This window comes from Hemitrygon akajei, chromosome 30 (genome assembly GCF_048418815.1).
Source record: "Hemitrygon akajei chromosome 30, sHemAka1.3, whole genome shotgun sequence".
Classification (NCBI taxonomy): Eukaryota; Metazoa; Chordata; class Chondrichthyes; order Myliobatiformes; family Dasyatidae; genus Hemitrygon; species Hemitrygon akajei.
In genome coordinates this window covers 36,640,442-36,654,034 of record NC_133153.1, presented here as the reverse complement: position 1 = coordinate 36,654,034, position 13,593 = coordinate 36,640,442, and positions in this window count along the sequence as shown.

Genomic DNA, 13,593 nt, shown 5'->3' with positions numbered 1-13,593 from the left:
CACAGGAGGGCTAACACCTCAGGCCAAGATTCGGCTGAATATATACACCTAAAGGACAAGTGACATTCCCTTGATGATAACAACGTGCACATTTTGGACAGGGAGGATAGGTGGTTTGAAAGAGGGGTTAAAGAAGCCATTTTTGGCAAACTGGTAAACCCATCCCTGAACAGAGGGGGTGGGGTACGACACCACCTATCAGCTACTTACAATGTAGTCCTAACATCTCTACCCCAGTGTCTCCACAACAGTTCACACCTCCATTCATGCAAAGGTAGGACTAGTGACCCTCTCATTACTTCTATGACTCTTAACGACCCTCATGTGATTGCTATACCTTTAAACAACTCACAAAGTTTATAAACCAGAAAACTACTCAACATGGATCAGAACTGAAGAAGCCCCTCAGACGAGTGGCGAAATGTCTTCCAGACAACACAAGTCCAAATGCCTCGATTTGCTGCTGCTTGATATAACTTCACTTGCCCCATCATTGAAATGTCCTGATGATGTATGCTCTCACTGTTCTATGGCAATTGAACACCTTACAGTTAAGCGTCAGCTACATTACCTGCTCCCCGAGCATTAACGCAAAGGTTGCACTGGGAGAGCTTTACAGTATCTACAAGACAAACCTCTGGATGGTGTTTTCATGATTCACCCAAACACTTAATTGTACATTGTGTTTTATAGGATTATTTTTATATCTATACTGTGTTTTATCGTGTCCTTTATGCTTATTGTGTTTTTTAATAAGCTGCATCAGAGCAGGGATAACAATCGTTTGGTAGTAACACACACAAAATGCTGGAGGAACTCAGGTCAAGCCTCATCTATGAAATGAATAAAAAGTCGCCATTTTGGGCCGAGACCCTTCATCAGCGTCTCAGCCCAAAATCTTCCAGCTTTTTGTGTGTGTTACTCTGGATTTCCAGCTTCTGCAGAATCTCTCGCATTTAGCAATCATTCTGTTGTCTGTTCACTTGTGTACTGAAGAATGACAGTAAACCATCTCGGACCTTGAAAGATTTGCATTTCTGTAGCACTTTTCACGCTCCCAGCATGTCCCAAGTTTCCTTGCGGGCACTGAAGTGTTTCTGACCATTGTTGTGATGCTGTCAGTGTACACTGATCCAGTATTTACAGACAGCAACGTGACTTTGACCATGTAGACTGTTCTAGCGATGGGGCTAGAGGACGAACTTCGTACAGGGCTCTCAGGCTGAAACCCACCTCACTGTGGTAGCAGTGAGACCTGTCGGTGTGGAAATGCAACCCTCCCTCTTCTGCACTGGAGTGGCAAGCCTAGCTATTGTGTTCATTCTCCACAATTTGAAACCACAACTTCCTGGCTCAGGAGTGCGAGTTCTGTGCCAGACACTGTTCAGAAGTGGAGAATTTAGAATTGTTCTATAGGCTATTGGAACCAATAATAAGAAAGTTGAAATAAAAGTGAGGTTTGGACATCGGTATTTGGGCTGTTGGAAAGTACCCAGTGACTTTTTATTTCCAATACTCTTAAATAGAGCAAGATTGATGATTCCATTCCAGACTGGGTAGATAATGTCTCACATGTGTCTCTTTATCTCTCTCCCATTTTACACATCTTGCATTAGGAATCCCTTTGTTACACTGAACCTTGTCCCTGGCTCTCACTTAAGAAACTTTTTTATTCCGTTTTGAAAACAAAGAACACATCTATGCGCTGCACTTAATCATATCTCTCGGAAACATCTCACTTTTATATTCATTCAAGGGAAGTGGGCTTCACTTAAAGGCTGAGCCAGCATTTAATTGCCCCTCCATAATTGCTCTTGAGAAGGTGGTGGTGAGCTGCCATCTTGAACCACTGCCCTCCTTGAGGTGTGGGTATACCCACAATGTTGTTAGGAAAGGAGTTCCAAGATCTTGATCCAGTAACAGTGAAGGGACAGTGATACATTTACAAACACATAAAATTCTGTAGACTCTGGAAATCTTGAGCAACTCACACAAATCTCAGCAGGTCAGGCGGTATGGAAAGGATTAAACGTTGACATTTTGGGCTGAGACCCTTCAGCAGGACTGGAAGGGAAGGGAGAAGAAGCCAGATTAAGAAGGTGAGGGGAGGGGAAGGAGTACAAGTTGTTAGGGGATAGGTGAGACCAGGTTGGGGGGGGGGGAATAAACTAAGAAACTGAGATGTGATAGGTAAGAGTGATAAGGGGTTGAAGAAGAAGCTATTTGATAGGAGGGGACAATGGGCCACAGGAAAAAGGGAAGGAGAATGGAACCAGAGGGAGGTGATGATCAGGAGAGGAGAAGAGAAAGGGTGAGAGGGGAGTCAGAATGGGGAAAGGAAAAAGAAAATAGCCAAGGCAGCACTCTGCAGAACCACTAGTCAGACCTGCACAGGCAGGCACCTCACATTCTCCATCCAGATAACAATCATCACCTACCCCTCATTTCCAACTCATCACCTGCAGCCTATTTAAACCCAGCTCTTATCCACAGTTCCTGTTCACTCGTTGAACCAGCCAGCCTCAATCAATTTCTCCTAGCCTCCACTTACCTTATTCCCTTGTTGTGTTAACCTATCCATTCTTCTTGTTTCGTGGTCCCTCCTGACTTGTTATTTTGCAGTTTATGTTAAAGTGAATGCTCACCACTCAAGTATTCTCTGCTGTTCTGTATTTGGGTCGGGCCTCTTCTACATTTCCTGACGCCACCCTATAAATCCACGCTGACTCTGAGGTACACTACTGTAGGAAAAGCTTCAAAACGGAAGCAGACATATCAGAACCAAGTTCAATATCCCTGACAAACATCATGAAGTTTATTGTTCTGTGACAGCAGTACAGTGCAAGACATAAAAAATTACTTTGGGGTAAAATAAATAAGTAGTGCAAAAGAGGGATAATGAGGTAGCGTTTATGAGTTCATGGACAATTCAGAAACCTGATGTCACAGAGGAAGAAGTGGTTCCTGAATGTGGGTCTTCAGGCTCCTGTACCTCCTTCCTGAAGGCAGTAATTAGAAGAGGGCACGTCCTGGAAAGTGAGGGTCCTTATTGATGGATGCCACCTTCTTGAGGATAAACGCAACCTCTTGAAGATGTCCTCGATGTTGGGGAGGATTTTGCCATGATGGAGCTAGCTGAGTCTACAGTCTGAGTCAATCCTGCACGTTGGACCCTCCATACCAGGCAGTGATATAACCATTCAGAATGCTGAAATTGCTCTGCTTGTAAAAAGTCCCAGGTACTTTGTACTCTTCTGGATCTCGAAGGCCAACGTGTTTTCTGCCCTCAGCATTGGAGGCTGATGGTCACCCGTCCTTGTCACGGCGTCTCCTTGTGGGATCTTGCTGTGCACAAATTTACTGCTACGTCCTCCAACGCAACTGTGACTAGACTTCTGAAGCACCTGACTGGTGGTAAGGAGCTGCTGGTCACCCTGATGGGGACGTAAGAGGTGCTATATGAATGGAGGACTCCCCCCCCCCCCACTGAAACATCAGGCCATATTTTGAATGAACCCTCAGTCCCCGGGTGAGTAGTGCTGATGATCACGTTTTTAAAGCTTTCAGAGGGCAAATTGTTTCTCCAGTGGTCTTGGAAGTTCATAAAATTGTCCTCCCAATAAGCTTCTGGCTTCAGAAGTAACTCAAGGGGATGTGACCCTTTAGTTATGCTGAGGGCAGATTCCACCCGGGATCTCCTGCTGGTCTGTCATAACACTTGGACAGAGTTGCGGAAACCCTGGAAAATGAGAGAAATGGATGTTCATCAGCAGGATCCCGATGGGAATTCAAGCGCACTATGTATGAACATAAAGGATTAGGAGCAGGAATAAGCCATCTGACCCGTCAAGCCTGTTCCACCACTCAATAAAATCATGGCTGATCTGGCCATGGACTCAGCTCCATCTACCTCCCTTTTCCACATAACCCTTAATTCCCCTGCAAAGTAAAAATCTATCTCACAGTATCTTAAATATATTTAATGAGGTAGTCTCTACTGCTTCCCTAGGCAGAGAGTTCCTTTGAGAAAAAGTTTCTCCTCATCTCCAACTTAAATCTACTCAGAAAAGCGGAATCCATCATTAAGGACCCCCACCATCCAGGACATGCCCTCTTCTCGTTGTTACCATCAGGAAGGAGGTACAGAAGCCTGAAGGCACACACTCAGTGATTCAGGAACAGCTTCTTCCCCTCTGCCATCCGATTTCTGAATGAACATTGAAACCCTGAACACTATCTGGCTACTTTTTTAAATTTCTGTTTTAGCACTACTTAATTTAACTATTCAATATACATTTATATACTTTCTGTCATTCAGGTTTTTTTCTATATTTATCATGTATTGCACTGAAGTGCTGCCACAAAGGTAACACTTAAGTCACCGACTTATGCCGGTGATATTAAACCTGATTCTGATTCTTTCGAATTCCAGCGAGTATAGTCCCAGGTGACTCAGTCATTCATCGTGGGCTAACCCTCCCCCCACCCCCATCTCTGAAATCAACCTGGCACTCATCCTCTGCACTACTTCCAGGCATAGTGTGCTTGAATATAGTACTGATTCATGCCACAGAGGCTGATGAGCTGGAATCCTGGACTACCACATAAAGGCAGCTGATCAGATTTTCATTGGGGAACTTAAACACAGTTAATTAAATGAATCTGAAATTGGAAGCATGCGGTTTTAGGTATGTGCTTGAAAACCCATATGGTTCACTGATGTTCTTCAGAAAAGGAAATGTATCATCTTCCTCCCCACTGTTCCCATCTGCACCTCTTTCCCTTGACTGCACGATCCACTTTTCTCTCCTCCTAGGGGGTGGCACGGTAGCATAGCGTTGGAGTTAGCACAACGCAGTGCCAAGTGATCCAGGTTCATTTCCCACAGTTGTCGGTAAGAAGTTTGCACGTTCTCCCCGTGGGTTTCCTCCAGGTGCTCCGGTTTCCTCCCACAGTCCAAAGACGTACTGGTTGATAGGTTAATTGGTCATTGAAAATAGTCCTGTGATTAGGTTAGGGTTAAATCAGGGGTTACTGAGTGGTAGCTATACTTGAACCTGGAAGAGCCTATTCTACGTTGTATATCAATAAATAAATTCAATAAATCTTCATCCTTTTGTCACTTCCACCCATCATCTCCTGATTTCTGGCATATTCCCACTCTCTCCTCCAATTTTTTATTACCCCTCCTCACCTGGATCCACCTGTTGGCTGCTGGCTCTTTCCCTTTCCTTCATCACCTTTCTCAAAGAGTTGACCTGCATGTGCATGTAACGAGAGCTGTATAACTCATCTCCTTCTATTAATCACCCATGCTATGGACACTTTCTGGAGGTCCAAGATCCGTGTGTTCCACGACCGCTGGACTAAATGTGTAAATGTAGGAGGGGACTATGTTGAAAAATAAATGTGCTAGGTTTTCTAAAATTGACTCCTTCGACCTTAGGCCACAAGCTTATCAATCACCCCTCATAAATTAATAATAAAACATCCATCTAAACTAATCTCTTCTGCCTATACAATGTCCATATCCTTTTATTTTCCTCACATTCATGTGCCTATATAAATGTCTCTTGAAAGTCTCTAATGTACAGTACTATTCAAAAGTTTTAGACACATATATATAGCTAGAGTGACTAAGACTTGCACAGTATCTTAGTAATTTTATGTATTGCACTGTATTGCTGCCGCAAAAAAGAAACAGATTTCATGACATAGTTGAGTGATGATAAACCTGACTCTGATATGGGTCTCTATTGTGGACTGAGAGTGGGAAGGAGGCAGGGAGAGGGGAATCAAGGCTGGGAAAAGAGTAAGGGAGAGGGGAGGGAGTGCAAAGCACCAGAGAGACATTATGTAATAATGATCAATAAACCAATTAAATGGAATCAAATTACCTTGCCTCATATCTCAGGCTATTATATGTGCCTAAAACTTTTGCACAGTACTGTGGGCTTCCACACACACCCCAAACTGACTTGTAGGTTAAATAGCTACTGTAAATTAGCCCTAGTGTAGGTAGGCAATAGTGGGAAATCAGGTGCCAGGTTTTGGTGGGCACCAGAATCAGAAACAGGTTTACTATCACTGGCATATGTTGTGAAATTTTTTAAATTTGCAGCAGCAGAACAATGCAATGCATGGTAAATATAGAAAAAAAAAACCTGACAGAACGATACATTTTGCGAGGCACTCAGACACATCATCGGTGATGTAACCCGGGATCACAGGGTGTTTCGGGTCTTTCAACATTAGACCCAGCTGGGGCTGATCGGGCTCTGACTTGTGTCGGGGACTTCTGCCACAGATCACTCCCCCTGATCCACAGCCGGCTCGAGGCTCGCTCTGCTGCCGCTGGGGTGTTCCCGATGGCTTTCCTCTTCTGGGCTCCTGAGATGCCCGTCCAGCTGTAGGCTTGGCAGAGGGATCGACCCACCTCTACGGGCGTACAGTGTGCCCGCCACCCCTCGCTGCAGCACTCTGCCACCAAGTCTTAGTACTTTGTCTTTTTCATTTCACGGGCCTCCTCCATCCTGTCTTCCCAGGGAATGGTCAGCTCTGACATGACCACCTGTCTAGATGACTCTGACAGCAGCACTATGTCTGGCCTAAGCATTGTGGAGGAGATGTGCTCAGGGAATCTGAGCTGTTTCCCTAGGCCGAATCTCAATTGCCAGTCCTCTGCTGCTTCTAGGAGGCCACCATCCTCCTGAGATTGGGTTTGAGCCTTCTCCCCTGTCTCGATAAAAACAATTGCTTGCTTTGCTGTGCAATCAATTATTTCCCTGGTGATATTCTGTCTGTCATGGGAAATAATTGATTTCTCTGAGAGCTGTCATCAACCTGATGGGTCAAATGGCCTTCTTTGTTGTAAGATAATATGAAAAATATAGGATCTGCATCTGAATTCCAATGTGAAGCCACCTTATTATTCACCTTGAAACACCAGCAGTTTTCGTTTATTCTGGATCTATTTCTAATACACCAGTTAATATGTTTGCCCATAGTAACGGCATGTTGTTTTTAATCTAATGAAATGGTCTCTACACACAGGTGTAATATGTTTCTCTGTGTTTACTAAGCAGTAATCAATAACTGAAGTCATTAAATATTAAAGGAAGATCTACTCAGATTACCTCTAGAAGTTCAGGGTAAAGTTTATTTCTTCCCACTGGCAAGGACGTCAGGAAAGGAGGAGATAGTATTTTACACCACAAGCTGTCCCAATCTGGAATATACTGAAAAAGAGGAGCAAAATTAAAACTAGCTTTTAGTTGCTATGATACTTAGTGTGGACAGGGCACTGTACAGGATTGGAAAAAGCTGCAGAGTGTTGTAAACTTAGCTAGATCTATCACGGGCACTAGCTTCCCCACCATCGAGAACATCTTCAAAAGGTGATGCAACAAAAAGGTGGTATCCATTGTTAAGGACCCCCATCACCCAGGAAGTGCTCTCTTCTCATTACCACCCATTAGAGAGGAGGTACAAAAGCCTGAAGACACACACTCAAATGTTTTATGAACAGCTTCTTCCCCTCCGCCGTCAGATTTCTGAGCAGGTAATGGGGCCATGAACAATACATCACTATTTTTCCACTACTTATTTGATCTAGGCTGTACTGGCATCTGCACCGGACTTTGGGCCGAGAGGTCCCGGGTTCGAATCCGGCCAGCTCCTTGCACGAGTTCCACCCGCCCTGGGTTCAGAGTCAAGAGAGCAACTTGGCCTCGTAAAACAATCCAACGCTAAAAAAATGGTAAGGTTGCTGCCCGATGTGCCAAAAGGTGAGGGGAGGAACTTAGGAACTTTACCTTTACTTTCACAACATATATCTATGATATTAAACCTGATTCTGATTCTAACTGGACAAATAATTAAGGGTATAAAATGGGTTAACAGCAGAGAGTGGGAATAATCAAGCTGTTCCTTTCTAAGAGCTGGCACAAGGCTGAATGGCCTCATTCTGTTCTGTAAGATTCTTTGATCATGAGTTATCTTGTTATCATCACGTTTGCAAAAGCTTTGGGCTGAAATTTGGACCACTCAGTCACGAGAGGCTGGGAATGAGAAAACAGGAGAGGCTTTGTTTCACAGTCCTAATTGCTGCACAATAATAACTTCACATTGATAGAAACATCTTTCATTCCCATAAAACATCTCAAGGAACCTGGCAAAACCTGGCTCCAAATCACATAAGCGGACTAATGACACTAATGACTGGGACGCAAAGGGTGTTTTAAAGAGCACTTTAAGGAAGGAGAGAGCTGGCTTAGCAGAGAGATAGTTTTCTGCTCCGATCTATTTTTAGCGACGTTGATCGCAAATAAACTTTTGGCAGCAAAAGGAATACTTCTCTTCTCCAAAATCTTTTATGTCCACTCAGGAGGCTATAGCAGACCTCAGCCAGCCCTCTCTCAGCATTGCATTGGAGAATCAAGCTGGTTTAATGTGGAGAAGCGTGTGAAACTGGTCTTGACTCCACTCAAAGCAAATTTATTATCAAAGTACATTTATGTAATCATACAGGACCCTGAGATTTATTTTCTTGCAGGCATACTCAACAAATCCAATAACCGTAATAGAATCAATGAATGACTGCACCAGCAAAGCAGACAACCAGCGTGCAAAAGGCAACAAACTGTGTATACACAAAATGAAAGATAAAAAAGAAATAATAATAATAATAATAATCAATAAGGAATAAGTATCAAAATATGAGATGAGGAGCCCTTGAAAATTAGTCTGTAGGTTGTGGGAACAGTTCAGTGATGGGGCAAGCAAAGTTATTCCCTCTGGTTCAGGAGCCTGATGGTTGAGGGGTAGTAACTGTTCCTGAACCTGGTGGTGTGAGTCCTGAGGCTCTTGTAAATTTTACCTGATGGCAGCAGTGAGAAGAGAACATGGGATAGGTGGCAGGGGTCCCTGATGATGACAGACACTTCAGACAACAAGCGCATTTATTTCTGACTGGGTGGTGGGAGTCCCGAGGATGATGGACACTTTGGAAGACGGGTACATTTATATCTGACTGAAATGTGTGTTGGTTGCCCATCGTTTCCGATGATGACGTAAACCTGTGCAGGAGGAGTTTTAAAGTGAAAAAGCCGTTGCACTGGGGCTGCTACACTCCCCTGGCCTCAAAACTCTTGGTCCAATGGTACGGAAAATCATCACGACTGGAGACTTCCTCGGCTGCAGTGGATCACCACGACACCTTCTGTGCCTTGTCATGCCCTTCGCTCTCCCCGAAGCTTTGCTGTGCTGCTTTCCAAGCCGTTGGATCTTGTAGTTGATCTCATCCGCCCAGTCCCACCAGAACTGGCTTCACATGCTGGGGTCGGCATATCCCTATCTCGCTGGGGTTGGAGGTTCCCGGCTACCCTTACCCGGTTTAGCCCACCTGTCGAAGCAGTGTACCAGGATGTGGCCACTGTCACATGTAAATAGTTGCTTGGAGCCGCAGGTGAGAGCTGGGTGGTAGGTGGGGGCCAAAGGTGGACAAACTGCCCCTGAGCAGAGCACAACAAGCCTGCCACCAGAGGTGCTACCCCTCTCTGGACACCCCAAAGTAAATACAGTCTATTGTAGCACAAAGTGGTCACAAGTGTTGTTAAACTGTAGTGTTTATACTGTTGGGCTGGCTGGTTCAAGAACTGAAGTAGCTGTCCTTGAACCTGGTGGTGTAGGATTTCAGTTCTGTACCTCCTGCCTGATGGTAGCTGTGAGAGGATGGCATGTCCTGGATGGTGGGGATCTTTGACGATTGATGGATGTTGCCTTCTTGAGCCATCGCCTCCTACCAGTGGTGGGGAGGGATATCCCCTTCATGACAGACTAATGAGATTGGGTTCCTGACTCTGGGCCATCTGGTCTCCTCATGTGCACCCTCCCAATCCCATCTCCTGACTCCCATCAGTCTCCCTGGCTCCCAATAAACTGCAAAATCCATGTGGTAGCCAGATTCCGCTCACAATACCAGCAGGGTAATGTGATGCATCAACTCAGTCCAATGCCTACCCCTGTGATATCACTGGCCAGTGGCTTTGGATGGGGCAACATGGGTCTGTAGCTGATGGAGCTGCTGCCGTATAGTTTCTATGCCGCTTGTAGATACCACCAATAGTGGTTGGGCACCACAATCCCCCAACTCTTCACCTCCCCTGTCAGGGTGTACTGCAGCCCTATGGTAGCACCGTTAACCCCCTGATCCCAGCCACTTGAGCCCATTGTCGGCTCTTTACAACACAGCACCCAGTGAAAGCAAATCTGGGCGGATTGCCAGCCGTGACCTGATTTAACTTATGAAGTCATCTTCAAACCAGTGGAACTTCACATTGTGCCCAAGCCAGGCGTGTAAGAGAGGAAAGGCATTTCCTTGACAAGCTCTGTTGATGGATGTTTTTATTGAACTGCGCATGGTGAGCTGGCATTGTGAGGCGTGCTTCTGTTATCTGCAGTAAGTGTTTCTTTCACTTGGTTTTCTCTTGACGCCAGCACAGTTATCGTCTTCATGCTACTGTGATGTAACAAGGCTGTAAAACACTGTAATTAAATAGATAACATTTTGCCAGGGCAGTGCTGTTAAAAAGGCTTTAATGTATTTGAGGCAGAACTGAATTTTGTGACATTATCACTTTACATGATGATTACGTGACTTTACGTGACCCTGACCAGGGGGCTAAACAGGTGCTACACCTTGCCCAAGGGAGCCCTGCAGGCTAGTGGAGGGAAGGAGCACTCAATTTGAGGCCTATGTTAGAGTCATAGAGCAATATACTACAGAGAAGAAAACTGAACAGCCCAATGAGACTTCATCAACTATCCTAATCCCGTTTCATTCTTACTGCTTTCCCATCATCTCCCATCTTGATTCTACCATCCACCTACTCACTAGAGGGAAATTAAAATGGGGAGAGTAGAAAATGCGGGTGCTGGAAACTGGAGCAACACTCAAAAAGGAGTCAGGGACTCTGCTGGTTGAGAAGCATCTGTACATAAGTCAGATACAGCAAGAATAAATCAAAACAATAACTTTAATCTCCATCACATGAAACGCCAAATCTTCCACGAGAATGTTTCTGTTTTACAGTACTGTACAAATCTTAGGCACATGTAAAAATATTCTGTAAAGCGAAGATGTTTTCAAAAATAATGAATAAAGAAGCTCCTGAATATCAAAAATTCTACTACAAAGAGCAGTAAACAGTAAAAGACTAAATCAAGTCAATATTTGACATGACCACACTTTGCCTTTAAAACTGATCAATTCTTTTAGGTAATCTGCTGCGTAGTTTTACAAGAAAAACAGCCTCGAAATCCCAGACAGCCTTGGCAACGTTGAGATCAGGACTCTGTGGAGGTCATAGCATCTGAACCATATAAAAATTCTAGGGTGCCTAAGACTTTTGCAAAGTACTGAATATTTAGAGATTCAGTGTAGAGCAGCCCCTTCTGGCCCTTCAACTCATGCTGCCCCAGCAACCCCACGACCCAATTAACCCAAACCTAATCACGGAATAAGTTACAATGACTAATTAACCTACTTTTTATGCGTATGGACTATGAGAAAACGACGGAGCCCCCTGGGGAAAACCCACTCGTTCCGTGGGGAGGACGTACAGAGTCTCCTTACAGAACGGTGCCAGAATTGAACTCCAAACTCTGGAGCGCCTCAAGCTGTAATGGCCTCATGTTAACCACTACGCTGCAGTGGCATTGCTATATTGCAGCTAACCGGCCTACAACTGCACTCTCCTTATGAGAAAACAAAAATAAATAAACTAAAAGTGCCTTTTCACACTCATTTTGCATTTTTGAAAAAAAAATGCTTAGTATTCTTGGAAGCTTTCAGCTAGTTACATGGGAAATTACAGATGTGTAAAGGAGTTTACTGCTCCCTGACCCCTTCCCTCTCTCAGTTCACAACGGAGACACATATCAGAATCAGGTTTATCATCACTCACATATGTCATGAAACTAGTTTTTGTTTTGCAGCACCAGTACAGTGCGATACATAAAATCATTATAGAACTGTACAAAAGTCTTAGGTGCCCTAACTATATATATGTGCCCTTGCCTCTTGCACAATACTGTAGGTCCCGGGTTCAAAGGACTTGCGCAGAAGGATCAAATGACCTTTCCCTCTTGGTGTCAGAGTTTACTGAGCAGGATCTGGTTGTCCTGTTGTTTCTGGTGAAGTTTGAAAAGAATGCAATGATAATTTTGTCAGAGATAAAAAGATTGTGTTCTCTCTTCCATGTTCCGTCCCCACATTCGTTTTAAGCTCACTGCAGCTCCTGTTCTTGTGTTTATATGAAATTCAAAGTTCAAAGCAAATTTATTATAAAGTATATATCTGTTAAATTCTGCCACGGACAGTCCCGAGCCCTGCTGTGAGAGGAGGAGGGTTGGGCATGGGGCGAGCAACCCCATCCCGTAAAAACCCAGGGCTACAGAGACTCCGAAGGCCTCATCCCTGGAAGAGGAAGGACCTTCGAAGTTTGGGCTACACCTGGAGACAGCTTGAAACACTCGGCCAGGACAGAGAACTCTGGCGAGCTGCTGTCGACAGCCTATGCTCCAGCGCAGGTTTATAAAACCTTGAGATTCACTTCCTTCCAGGCATCTGCAAGAAAAAAGAAATGCAATAGAATTTTATGAAAAACTATACAAAGAAACTTTTAATAAAGTAGAGGCACTGTCATGCCTTCTTTGTTTTGGCACACGTGCTGGTCTCAGGATAGATCCACTGATAGGTTAACGCCAAAGAATTTAAAGCTATTGACCTTCTCCACCACCATTTGCCGAATGAGGTCTGGCCCATAGATCTCCAGCTTCCACCCCCTCAAGATTAAAGATTCAAGATCGTTTATTGTCATTCTTCAGTACACGAGTGTAAAAGAGAATGAGATGGTTGTTAATCTGGATCCAATACAGCATTAAAAAACATAATAAGCACAAAAATTCAATAAAAACATGATAAACATAAAATAAATCCTATAAAAACAATATACAAGTAACTGTCATGTACGTAGACTGACTGTATGTCCATTAAGTGACTATAGGTGATGCGTATGTAGTGGTGGTAGGGACAAGTTTTGGGTGGATGTGTTGGTCACCCCTGATAGCTTGGGTGCAGTAAGTATTTTTGAGTCTGGTGGTCCTGGTGTCAGCTCTTTGGTTTGCTGGCCAGGGATCAGTGTCTCCACACTGCCCTGAATCTTAGCTGGTTCATTGGTAAATGTTCCTTTTGTGGTTATAAGACTTGTGATATCTAATATGGGTGGCAGAGTGGAGATACGTCTCTACCAAAGGAGGTGTAAGGTGCTCTTGGGCAAGGTGTAGCACCTGCTTAGCCCTCTGATCAGGGTCACGTGAAGTCATGGGAGCAGGTGGTGGATGGTCGTATGAGTAGCTGGTGCACATCACAAGTCCTGGTTATGCAACTACTGGCACCAGGCAGACAATCTCTTAAGAGTATTGATAATGGCTGAAAGTCACCTACTTTGTAAAGACACTGGTCAGAAGAAAGCAATGGCATACCACTTCTGTAGAAAAACTTGCCAAGAACAAGCATAATCATGAGACCAT